The sequence below is a fragment of the Mytilus californianus genome, unplaced genomic scaffold, assembly GCF_021869535.1.
Source record: "Mytilus californianus isolate M0D057914Y unplaced genomic scaffold, xbMytCali1.0.p SCAF_12, whole genome shotgun sequence".
Classification (NCBI taxonomy): Eukaryota; Metazoa; Mollusca; class Bivalvia; order Mytilida; family Mytilidae; genus Mytilus; species Mytilus californianus.
In genome coordinates this window covers 7,420,425-7,433,879 of record NW_026262604.1, presented here as the reverse complement: position 1 = coordinate 7,433,879, position 13,455 = coordinate 7,420,425, and the positions used below count along the sequence as shown (strand labels likewise).

Sequence of the window (13,455 nt, the reverse complement as noted above, 5' to 3'; positions counted from 1 at the left end):
ACAAAAGTATATAATTCTTACTTTCATCCTGACAGCTAGAACGTGTCTAAAAACTAATAAATGTAGGAACATTTCTATGCATATTTGCAGTCTCTACGATGTGGCTTTATCCGTGGTTTTATAGAAATAGTATACTAAATCAGATTAGAAAGGAAACGTCCAATTCCGGAACGTATTACGAATGAAGAGCTAATGACTGCAGTTATTTATTGATCTCCAATACACATTTAGCTAAAACGGGACAGAAATTGATTAAAATCAATACGCCATCAATTGTTTGGAAGCCTTCATGCAGAATTTATATTTATATCTGGGACTCGCTTCCTATAGATAATTATTAGTTTTATTTTTTACAGAAAAATCGAACTACTTGGATCTGTTTAATAAAGTCTTCCAGAATAGAAGTTGTCCGTGATTATATTGTTCATGTTGTTTTTATGAATAAAAATTGGTTGGGAATGCAGTCATTATGATTTGAACATCAAATTTTAAGGTAAGGCTTTATGTACAATTATTATTTTATACAGTAAAAAGTGCAATGCAACACTTTCTTATAATCGCTAAATACGATAGGACCTAAAATAGTACTAAAAATATGAGAACAATTTATTGTTTCAGTTAATTCATTCATTAATTTAACTTATTCTTAAATAAATGTAAACAAGTTCATTATGAATTTACACCAGCACTAGACTTTAATAGATTTAAATAATTGCTTCCTGAATACTAGTATATCAGGAAAATTTCTGAGTAAAGTTACCATAATATTGTTCCAAGGGAATTGATATCATTTTCAAAGCATTAATTGTTTCCATTTTAAATTTCAAAACAAGTATATAATAAACCAATTATATGTAAATTTAAAGATAAATAAATAAATAAATAAAGAGGTAAACAGGCATACAATCGGGAAAAATGTTTTATGCTTTCTGTAAACGACATAATCATCGGAAATCAGTAATACAGTGTATAATAGTAATTGTTTTGCTCCAAATTGCACTGATTGTAAGCTTGACTTTACTTCTTTTAGCTGCTCTTACATTACCGAGTACCAGAATGTCCAACACCAGAATAGGTAACCTGTAAAAAAAAAATATATATATATATACTCCGCAATCAAAAGTCAAAACGTGAAAATAGTCTATGAGGGACACGAAATACATACAATTTTCACAGTACAATGTAGTTGTTCGTAGTATGCACATCTTTTATATGTTTCATACTATACACTGTACAATCATGTTGATCTCTCATAGGAAATTATTTTTGGAATTCATCCCAGATTTATTTTCTTATTCACTCAAATGTTTTAGAATATTCTTATATCTGAATCTCCCAGAAAATATAAGCTCACAGCCAGTTTTCGTCTATTCTCTGACTCCCTCATTTAGATTTAAATGTTTTACAATATCCCAATAGCTGCAACTCCTGGAAAATATTAGCTCACAGTCAGGTTTTTTCTTTGTTTGTATCTGTCAATCTTTCTACTTTTTGTGCCGTGTTTGTAGATGTTTTTTTTTGTTCTTTTGGCTTCAACGTTTTCTTTTGTTGTACGACTTTCGGTTTTTGAACATCTCCCCTTTCCCCTGGTAAAACCTTCCTGTTTTTTTTTTTCAAATGGAAAAGGCTCAATTTGACCAGTGATATAACCGCCGGTTTTGTTTTGTTTTACGCAAATTGTATGGTAAAATATATATTAGCAAGAGCTTTACCCTAAAAGATAATTGAAACTAATTTACATCTTTGTAAAATACATGTTTATATCACAGCTTTTTCTGATATACAACTACATGAACTATTAATATAAAAAATTAGTCTATTTTTACAGTTTTTGCTGTTTTGAACTAAATGTAAGAGAAGGTTGAAGCCCTTATTACCAATTTATAAACAAGCTCTTCAACTGTTTCGGTTTTTAAACATCCTCGGCTTTCAAATATTACGCTTTGAGCGATCCTGACGTAGGTAAATCCAGAAAAGTACTTTGGACGGATGAAGTTTATAACGTGTTATTTTGATTCTTTTATTAGACAAAATTCAAATATATAAATACTGAAGTTTATTGTTTTCTGTTTGGTATTAAATTAATAGTTAAGATCCATTTTGTTACATCTGGTGATCCGTTTATTTGGCAATCGCCAATGGCAGTCAGCATGGTATAAGAACATCTGTTGTTCGACCTGCTAGTCAAATGCGTTTTGTTAAAATATACTTTTTCACTTTTTTAGGTCTTTTGGAAAATGTTGTTTGTGCTGTATTGAGACCCCTCTACCAAGAAATTTGTTTTGCATGCACACGTAGAAAAATTGCGGTTTTTATCCAACGCAATCATAGGTTTGAACTTTATTTTCAATTTTGACTTGTTTGTATATAATATGTCCTACAGACTATTAAATGTTCTATGAATATCCGAAGAATGTTTTTTGTAGATTTATAATACTTTTTAATTTTCGAATTAGAGTGGCTTAATTAGTAGCCTTATGACGCATTTCCCCCTTAGTTTCTCCGAAGCGCTTCAATGATTTACCTTGATTTATCAGGAACGTTCAAACACAAAATGATGTCTAAAATAAGTGAACACGTGATGAACTTTATGAACAAAAGGGGACTTAAAATTAACAAATTCATCTACCTTTGTCTTTACTTGACCAATAAGCATCACGAGTAGATAGATCTTGTAAACACCCCAAGGGTGACTGGGGAATAGAAATATGTTCACTACAGGTCTTCTTCTGACAGGCAGTAAAACAAAAGATGGGCATCCCTTCGGCTGTGCGGGATGTACAAGTACGCAATCACATCCGATCAGAATTGGGACAATATATCCGATACCTCGTGTAGAGAGAGTGATACGCTGTCTGCACGTTAAAAACCTTTGTAACAACGCATTGAGTGGTCCGTAGGTGGCCTGTTACAAGGCAAAATATCTGTCACTATCCAATACACCCTAATTTTCCAGTAGCAGACTACATTTCTCAAACCTTCATCTTGGACGGCCTCTATTACAGGACCCACCTATTGTATTTATTGTTAATTTGTTCTCGTCCTGAAAATGCCTGAAATATTTGCCACTGGACGTTAAGTAACCAAAAATCAATCAATAGATTTAGTTAAGATATCCTTAATATAACGTATAGAGTGTGACTCACCCTGTACTTGATGTAAAAAGTTCCACAGCAAAATACTCATATAGCGTGATTCCTTTCTTGTTTTTGTCCCTTTTTTGATGTTGCTAATTACTCAAGTTCGCATGATTTCCTCTTCTGTGTGTTATTTTGTTTTGCAATTTACCAAATATAACCATACTCTCGCTTTCCTGTGTGTGTGTAGAATATTTTATACTTGATTTATAGTGATTCACATTTTCCCGTTTGTATAATTTTTTAATGCAATATACATGATATACTTTTATTATGCAAAAGTCACGCTTGCCTGTGAATAAAATATTTTATTGCAATATACTTTTATGATGCAAAACTCACGCTTGCCTGTGTGTGCAATATATTTATTGCACCACACTTTATATGGTTTCCCTGTTTCTGTTTAAGAAATATTGTAATATACTTTATTATGCGTAACTCACGCCTTCCTTCGTTTGTAACATTTTATTGCAACATATTTTATAATGCGGAACTCATGCTTTCCTGTATGTGACAGCGATGATTGATCTATACTTCATATAGCGTGACTCTAAGGATTGTGCTTTTATGTAATTATTTGGTGTTTGTATTGGAAAAATCGCTGCTAATAAAATAAACAAAAATTACGACGAAAGCGGTAGTGAATCACTCCAATCAATATTGTCAATAAAAATGTCAGGGAATCTAGTGTAAACAACTGATAGAATTGTGAAAAAGAGGCACAGACCGAACTTAAGCGGGTCTATATGGGGTATAAAGAATGTTAAATAGGGCTAAACAATTGAAAAAAGAAAAATGAGTCAAAAAATAAAGAAAAGATAATAATTGGGGTGAAAAGAAGAAAGAATGAACGTGAAGATTAAAGAAATTGGTAATAAAATACTGATTACAAAAATAAAACATGTACAAAATAAATAAATCATGTAATAACAAATACATCTAATAGTAAAATGATTTTCATGAGATTTTTACTGAATCAGCGTTATTTATAAAGATAAAGAAAAAATTTGTCAAAAATTAAAGAATACAGAAATGAAGGATCACCATCAACACCCTCAAATCACGTCCGAAAAACCTAATATAACAGCACTGCTTGTCACTAAAATGTTGTGACAAAGTCAGTGATATGATAGCGGAATTATTTTGTTTGATCGATTTACACCTTAAGAGTTCCTCCGTTTCTACTTAAAGTAATATTATACCTTCGATTTTTTTAGTTTAGTACCCAATTAGTTATTTTCAGTTCTGTTAAAACTAGATACGACTTCAGGCAACATTTTCAACAGTCATACTATGGTAAAATCTCATTGATCTAAACAAATCGAGTGGTTAAACAGCTTTTATGATACTCGTACAGCAGCTTCTGTCTGAACAAATTTTGACCCAGTTTGTTTTTATGATGTGCTGTTACACTACTCTCGTGTGTTAGGGAAGGATTGGCAGCTTAGAAACATGATGAACGCCGGCTCATTCTCATGTTATGGGCCTGTAATTCATTGGTTGTCGTTGGTTGATGTCTGTTATATAATTTTTGTTGTTTAATGCTTTTAGAATAAATCAAGCCGTTATAACCTAAGGAGATGTGGTATGATTGCCAATGAGGCAACAATCCACAAAAGTTCAAATGATGTGGATATAAGCAATATAGGTAAAAGTCCGGCCTTCAACAATGAGAAACTTCATTGAATTTAATTACACACACATTCATACATTATTGATAATTTTACGAACTTATTGATTACAAAATGGATTAAAATTCAAAACTGATCGATGGAGATATTGTTTTACCTAATAAACAAAAGTCAACTATTATCTGCTATGAAAGTCATTTGTAACTTGGTACAGCTGTATCTGTAGTGGTAAAATATTCAATCTCTTTACAAAACATCCATACATTTTCATTAAATGAATCCGAGACCACAGTAATAAAAAATTCAGATTTTTTAGTAATTCCAGACATCTAATTCGTTTAAAATAAATTATTTAAAAAAACACTGTACTAAAACTAGAACTTTGTAATAATGCAGTGACAACGGAGCGGATAATGAAGGTCCTTCTTTGACAAACAGCTTAGTTTTACAAAAGCATAACAAAATAAATAAATATGTCTCGTCAGTCTTATTAAAGCATTTATTTATTTACTCCTTAAAAAAGTGTATTAAAAAAGGAGCTCCCCTTTCTTTTTTTGAAGGATGTTGTCATATACATTATCGCTACTAAATTAATTCAGACATTACTTTGTAAGTTAAATCGAAAATTGTCAAACAATTGACTTTTCTATCCTGCTTAAAATGCATGGAATATTTGCCACTGGAAGTTAAGTTAAATAGACCACAATAAGTTATTAACTTCAATTAAAGCCGGATCGGTGAGATAGCAATTCGTCTTATGAATCAAAATGTGTTCATATCAAATTTACGAGGTTTGACCTTTCATCCAGAGACAATTGACACAGAGCAATCGAACTATTCAAATCCTTATTCCTTGTTCTCGTAATTTATCTTACTAGTGAAAATTTTCTACTCCTATGAAAATACTCGCAAAAATCATTTGAAACAAGGCTTTTACTTTATGTTGCTGTTTTGTTTTGTTTTTTTTCCCCTATATTTCGTTATTAACTTCTATAATTTCCGACATCTGCAGAAAAATTAATAACACATTATTCAAAACATAAAATACCATTTAATACTGCTGCAGTACTGTTAATATATAATTCTTTTTCAATCATTTTACCTTCGCCCAAAAGTCAAAAAAATCAATTTTAAATGCTTTGGAAAAGATTTTTGTTCATTACAAATGCCAATTTTACTTTTCAAGGTTTAAAATTATTTATTCATGCAAATCCATTCAATTGTACTATTTACGACCGTGTAATAAAAGTAAAAGCTTAAAGTTACGGTATTTAATCAAGAAAAAAATATTTATATTATATTAACTATAATGGTGATAAATTTGTCTGATTTTACGCATATCACTTGATACGTTTTACGTGATCGCATATCACAATATTTTCATAGACATAAGCACGCCATGCAGAGGGTCGGGTTGGGGTTATCAGAAAAGAGAATAATGGGGTGCCAAAGTATGAAATATATAATAGTTAAAATGAATAAGGAATAAAAAAAAAAACATAGTTTAAAATGTTTAACAATAGAGCCAAAAACAAAATAGAGAATAATGGGGTGCCAAAATATGGAATATATAATAGTTAAAATGAATATAGAATAAGGAAAAAAACATAGTTTAAAATGTTTAACAATAGATCCAAAAGCAGCATAAAGAATAATGTGGTGCCAAAATATGAAATATATAATATGAATAAAGAATAAAGAAAAAAAAACATTGTATTAAATGTTAAATAATAAATAAATGAAAAACATCCTAGCAAGCCTCATCATGCAAATTTCATAAAACATTGTCCTCAGGTTGATAGAATTACAGAATTACCCATGAATAGCTTATTATTAATTTCCTGTTTAGAACAGTATAAATCACCATTATTGAGTTTTCCTGTAATAACTGAATGATTTAAACTGTTCTCTTTATGGCTGCTTTATCATAACAGTACAGCCAACTTAATAATCCATTTTTAATCATTATAATATTATCCAAAAGAATCTTGAAAAAATGATAATTATACTCAGGAAAAGTTCAATAAACAAGTAAATTATAAAGAAGAATTAGTAGTTATTATATGATCATTGGATGTTTAAATGAGAGAGAGAAACTTCATGCGATGGTATTATCATTGTGTTAGCGATTTGTTTGAACAGTCGCCATCTGTAAGAATACTATGACGCAGGAAACTTCAAATGATTAATTTTACTCCAAATGGTTTTAACAAAATACAGAACTCAAATGAAATTAAAAAAAGGTCTACACTGCTACTTTTGCATAGGTACTATTTCTGTACTTAAAATCTGTAGTACTGGAAATTTACTTTTAATATTTAATACTATTTCTTTACTTTAAAATTATTGTAATATTTAGGTACCTGTATTTTAAAGTACTTGATTTGTACTTAAAATTTTGGTACAGAAATAATACCAACAGTGATCACAATATTCCATGTTTGAACATCATAACTTTTAAGAGATTTTAAATAGAAAAACTTTCAAAATGCTGAAAATGTAACGGTGTAACCAAAAATCTGTAGTACTTAAATTTCAAGTACAAATCAAGTACTGTAAAATACAGGTACTTAAATATTGCAATAATTTTAAAGTAACAAAATAGTACTGAATATTAAAAGTAGATTTCCAGTACTACAGATTTTTTGTACAGAAATAGTACCTATGCAAAAGTAGCTGTGTATACACCCGGACAAAATAAAATGCTCCACAAACGGAATGATCGGAATACAACTTTCATAGCCCTGACTTTGTACAGGAATTTTCCGAAAAAAATTATGGGTTAACTCTGGTTTTGTAGATGGCTTAACCTCTCACTTGTATGACAGTTGTTCATAGTCCCGTTATATTGACACAATTGTGTCATCAAAACACTTATTGTTTAGTCTAACGTACATTCCATTGCTGCAATAATTTGTAATACCGATATGGTAACTGGGTAAAATATGGTCACCATGGTAATTTTCGATCGGTAATAGAACCCCGTCCGTTTGGCTATTCGGGATGTTTAAATTGGCACCCACGTCTGGTCAATTGGGGACGTTAGAACCTTGTAGACAAAGAGCCACGCTTACCGCACGTCAAAATACGCTTGCAAAAACTCTTTAAGGTCTAAAGATATGCCTCTATCCAACAAACTATTCTTCTCAAACGGCAGTCTAAGTTTCCCGGCTTTCATCCTTGTCGTCCAACCTTGCAGAATTGTATTAATTGTCAAAATATTCTCGTCTTAAATATGCAGGAAATGATTTCCACTTGACGGTAAAAAGTAGAATAACAAAAATACCGAACTCCGAGGAAAATTCAAAACGGAAAGTCCGTAATCAAATGTCAAAATCAAAAGCTCAAACACATCAAACGAATGGATAACATATTCCTGACTTGGTACAGGCATTTTCTAATGTAGAAAATGGTGAATTAAACCTGGTTTTATAGCTAGCTAAACCTCTCACTTGTATGACAGTCGCATAAAATTCCATTATATTGACAACAATGTGTGAACAAAACAAACAGAAATAATAGGTAAAAATGTCAAAAATAGGGGTACAGCAGTCAACATTGTGTTATAATCTTAGTCACTATAAAAACAAACAAATATGTAACAAATAAACACAAAAAGGCATATAGACAAAACACATTAGCAAAAATGAAAGACAAGAATACAAGAAATTTTACCATAGCAAAATAACACAATGACGGATGTATTAGTTCAGAGCCACGGTAAGCAGGCAGCAATCAATTGTTCAATAATTTAACCTAATGCAAGGCTATGAATTATGATTAATTGGTGTTTTTATGCGCTGTCCTATTATTTGTTATTAATTGCATCCTAAGATCATCGATTCTAATTGGATGTCCTATCATTTGTAATTAATTGTATCCTAAGATCGTCGATTTTAATTAAGTTCTTTTATTAGAAACTTTCCTTTATTATTTTTCAATTTAAGTCTTCGTTAGCCTTAAACATTATTTGCTTCCGTTAATCCATTTCCTTCAGCTTTATAAAAATATCAAGACGTTGTCAATTAAATCAAAATGAGAAAGTACAGAAGTATTGGTTCCATTAATTTGAAGTGAAACAACCCTGATTGCCTACCAAAAGAAAGGACCGTTTGAAAATGGTGAATAATATGTAAATTTTAAAGAGAGAAAACTGTATTTACGTTAAATATATTGGTCAACAAAATATGGTATAGACTTGACTGTTTTATAAAGTAAACCCAATAGGGAAAACTATGAAATTATCAAATGAAACATTTATATGCTATGCGAGTGAATATGATTTAGAAAATTTGTACAAGGCGGAAAGCCAGCAAATAATGTGTTGTTGAACAAAATGATTATAGTTATATTTAACTCTTTACATGAATATGTGGTTATATATATGTTGTGTACGAATTATCATTTTGTACAAATTATAATGTGTACAAAAAAATTGTACAAATTATAATTTGTATTTTAACTTTTTACAAATTGTAATTTGTACAAAAAGTGACTGTACACTTCGAATTGTTACAACCGCCTTTTACATTTGCAAGACAGATAACCCTGTCAACACGTTTTTAAAATTTTTTTCACAGCTTCCGTCAGGGCAAGTTGTAAATCAGGAATTTGTGTAACGGACAAAAAAGAGTCATTAATAGATTCTAGTTGGTTTCTGCTTAAGACTCCTGATAATTACCAGCTATTGTCCCTACACGACAGCCAAAATTTCCTACTTCCACAACAACACTTTGTATATTCCTCGGATCGGTCGGTGCTCGGTCATACTGTGGAATTGGGATGATAACATTGTCTCCAACAGATAACTCGCTCAGTTTCTGTTTTGTATTTCTTGTTAGGACATCCGCTTGGATTTGTTGGCCAAATAATGCGCGTTTTCTTGCACGAATGATTGGGGTTTCGACTTCCTCTGATACAACTTGAATAGTTGTACTAGTTGATCCAGTTTCATTATCAGTCACAGAATCGTTAGGTTCTCTTTCTGATTCTACCGATTCTGCATCTGTGTTTTCATCCGTGCCATCAATTTCAATTTCACTGTTCTCCTCTGAAACCTCTTTGAACATTTCCTCCAAATCTTCCTCAGTTTCAAGATTTGACAAAAGTTTCTTGGGCAAAGAAGATGAAGACAAACCTATCTTCGGATCAGAAACAAAAAGAGCATGATAAGGCGATTGATCAATTACTCTGATATGATCGATTTTTATTGGAAACGACCAGTGAACAGGAATTCAATTTATAACATCAAGGCAATATAAATGAATCAATATGACTTTAAAAATTGCTTTGAAAAGTTTCTATAGTGTGTATCAATGCTTTTTAATCACAAAATCCATACGATAAATTATTGTACAAGTTATAAGTGAATTTTAGTCACATTTTGTACAAGCACTTTTTGTACAAATTACAATTTGTACAAAATCAAAATACAAATTATAATTTGTACAAAATGATAACTTGTATACAACATATAAATTACTTGTTATTTTTCAAACATTCATGTGATAATTTAGTTTGACTATCGTGATGTAGGACTATACATAATTATATATTGTGATAGTAATATAATTGCTTCACATCACGCATGTCACGGTGCAAAGCTGTTAAGTTTGTTCGATACTCACATCATCCTGAAATTATTACTTAAAAATTATCAGTTCGGATTGGTTGCACTATGATGTGGCTGATGTATAATATTGATTAGAATCAGAGAGAAGGTTTTGAATACAAAAGATAAGGAATACAATAACAGTATGGGTATTTGAGACATGATCAACAACTATTGCTTCGTGTCGACATAATTATAGAGGATACTGAGAAACACTCCTTACCTTTTAGAAAGTTTAACTTGTTTATGTTAGTTTTCTCATAATCACGTGGTTATTTATATGTTTGGCTATGGTAACCGAACAGAGTCATGTGATCATTATGTTTGACTACTATGTCTAATGATTATACATGTATGGTTAAAGTCATATTAGTTTTGTTATTTCTGTACAGTCTCGTCATTATTTCGTTTGACTGTGATGACTGAATTGTGTTTGGATAGTGAAAGTCATTGTAATATGATACGCGCGATCATTTTATTTGACTACGGTACCTGAGCAATATTCATTTATAGTTATCATCATCTAATTTATGTTATGTTCTTTACAGAGTCACGTGATCATTATGTTTGACTATGGTGACTGAGGACTATATTTGGATGGTGCTAGTCATATTATGTTTTGTCGATGTTTTATCAGGTATGATATCTTTATCAGTAGACATAGTATGTATGTTTTTATTGATAGTATTTGTTTCTAAGTAAGCAAATACTAAAAAATATTAACATATAGTAAATATTTACTTTCTGTGTAGATGTTTTATGGTAAAATGGTTTTCAGAAAATAGAAAACACCATTACAAAAAAAAAAAACAAAGAATAGACAAACGACCGTTTAGAAAAGAAAAAAAGTACACAGATCATTAAAGATTGAACAAAACGAACCCCGTCTATAACCGAATGTGGACTTAAGATACTCCAAAAGAGCAGTCGTTCCTGCTACGCTCGGTAAAAATAGTTGCTATTACTCTTTATATTTCTTTTTGTAACTCATTTTTTACCCTTACATTATTAATCTGCTTTTCAAACTGTCGTTATTAGTTGATTAGTCATTGTTGCGGATTTTTTTCAGCTTCTGGATGTAAATGGAGTAATGAAGGTTGCTTTTCAAACTCAGAATGTTGCAGTAACAGTTGTTCATTGAAACATCCGGGAACCGAGCCTCGTTGTGAAAAAAGTTCCATCCTTGGTCCATGTTTATACAACTACCACTGTGAGCGCAATCATATTTGTGGACCTAAAAATAAATGCTGTTCAGATTACTGGAATGACTGTCGTGACGAAACTGAATGTTGTGACCCAGCACACGTTTGTCTTTATGCACGTGGATTTGTGTACAAGAAATGTCTGTTTGGTCCTGTCCAACTTAAAAGTATGGCACCTGTAAAAAACTCATTATCCGTCATATGTCTATTAAGTATTTTATTTTTATACATTTCTTTTTAAACGATTTACAAATCAAATGTGTCTCAATTTTGAATATTTGAATAAAACTTTAAAGAGCACAACTGAACTCAATTATTATGAAGGTATACTGAACAAATCAAATTATATTTAAAAAAAAACATCATACACATCAAAATGTTATCAAGGTCCACCATACAATTATACTAGTCAAATGTTATAAGGACATCACGTATACAAATCGAATGTTATGAAGACACATACTTTCTGTTTCATTTGTTCTCTTGTGGAGAGTTGTCTCGTTGGCAATTATAGCACATCTTCTTATTTTTATACACCATACACATCAAAATGTTATCAGGGTCAACCATACGAATGAAGTATTTTCCAATTAATTATACCAATCAAATGTTATCAGGACATCACGTATACAAATCGAATCTTATGTTAAACACCATACACATACAATGCTAGCAGGACACATCGTACCAATCAAAAGTTATCATGACACTCCATTTACAAATTAAATGTTACCAAGAGACACAGTAGAATTAATATATAATGAAGAAACATCGCACAAATCAAACGTTATCAAGATGTTCCATGCAAATAAAATGTAATCAGGATGCAAAAAAACAAATAAATTTTTTGCGGACACGCAGTACACATCAAAAATTATCAGGACATACCGGTAACTTAAAGATTAAATGTTATCAGGATAAATCGTACCAATCAAATGTTATCAGGACACATCATACAAATCAAATGTTTTGAAGACACACCGTTCAAATTATGAATTATCAGGACACAACGTACCAATAAAATGATATCAAGATACACCGTACAAATCACATGTTATCAGGACACCCCGTACAAATCAAAAGTTATCAGGACACCCCTTACAAATCAAATGTTATCAGCACAAACCGTACAAATCAATTTTTTCAGGACACATCGTATAAATCAAATGTTATGAAGACACACCCTACAAATCATTTGTTATCAGGACACACCATAGCAATCAAATGTTACCAGGACAGACCGTACAAATCAAATGTTGTCAGGACACACAGTACAAATCATATGTTATCAGGACAAAACCTAAAAATCAAATGTTATGAAGACACACCGTATAAATCAAATGTTATCAGGACAGACCGTAAAGATCAAATTTTTCAGGACACACCGTATAAATTGAATGTTACATTATGAGTCTGAACCCCGCTAGTGGCGAGGTGTGTTCGACTTCGACCCTTATTGAATAGAATTGAAAGTTTTCTTTATCTATAGTAAAACAATGAACGATTAAAGAAAATGAAAGACAACATTCAACGACAACTACTAAATGTTAGGCCACTTAATTGGTTCAGGGACATAAAGAATGTGACGGGGTAACACATAATTGTGAGCGCTCAATCCTCCCCTTTACTTAGACAGTCGAGTTTATCGTTTTCCATAAATCTTCAATCATGGCAGATAACATTTGGATTATTAACATCATATTGATCAGTATATAAATAACACATAGTTGAGAGGGTGTTAGAGCAGATTGTTACCCCGAGAAAACATTGTTAACTGAGGCGAAGCCAAGATTGACAGTGTCTTTTCGAGGGTGACAATCTGCTCTATCACCCTCTCAGATATGTGTTATTTAATTTATTATACTGAATGTTCT

The 13,455-nt window shown here is 31.3% G+C and overlaps 1 long non-coding RNA gene across 1 annotated transcript; it reads left to right on the top strand.

The window, feature by feature from the left end:
• The first annotated feature begins 232 nt into the window (after window positions 1-232).
• Window positions 233-11,884, top strand: LOC127721299 (uncharacterized). Its single transcript, XR_007991114.1, has 3 exons — window positions 233-493; window positions 10,928-11,016; window positions 11,449-11,884. It is a non-coding gene; the product is annotated as an uncharacterized LOC127721299 (long non-coding RNA).
• Window positions 11,885-13,455: the final 1,571 nt, after the last annotated feature.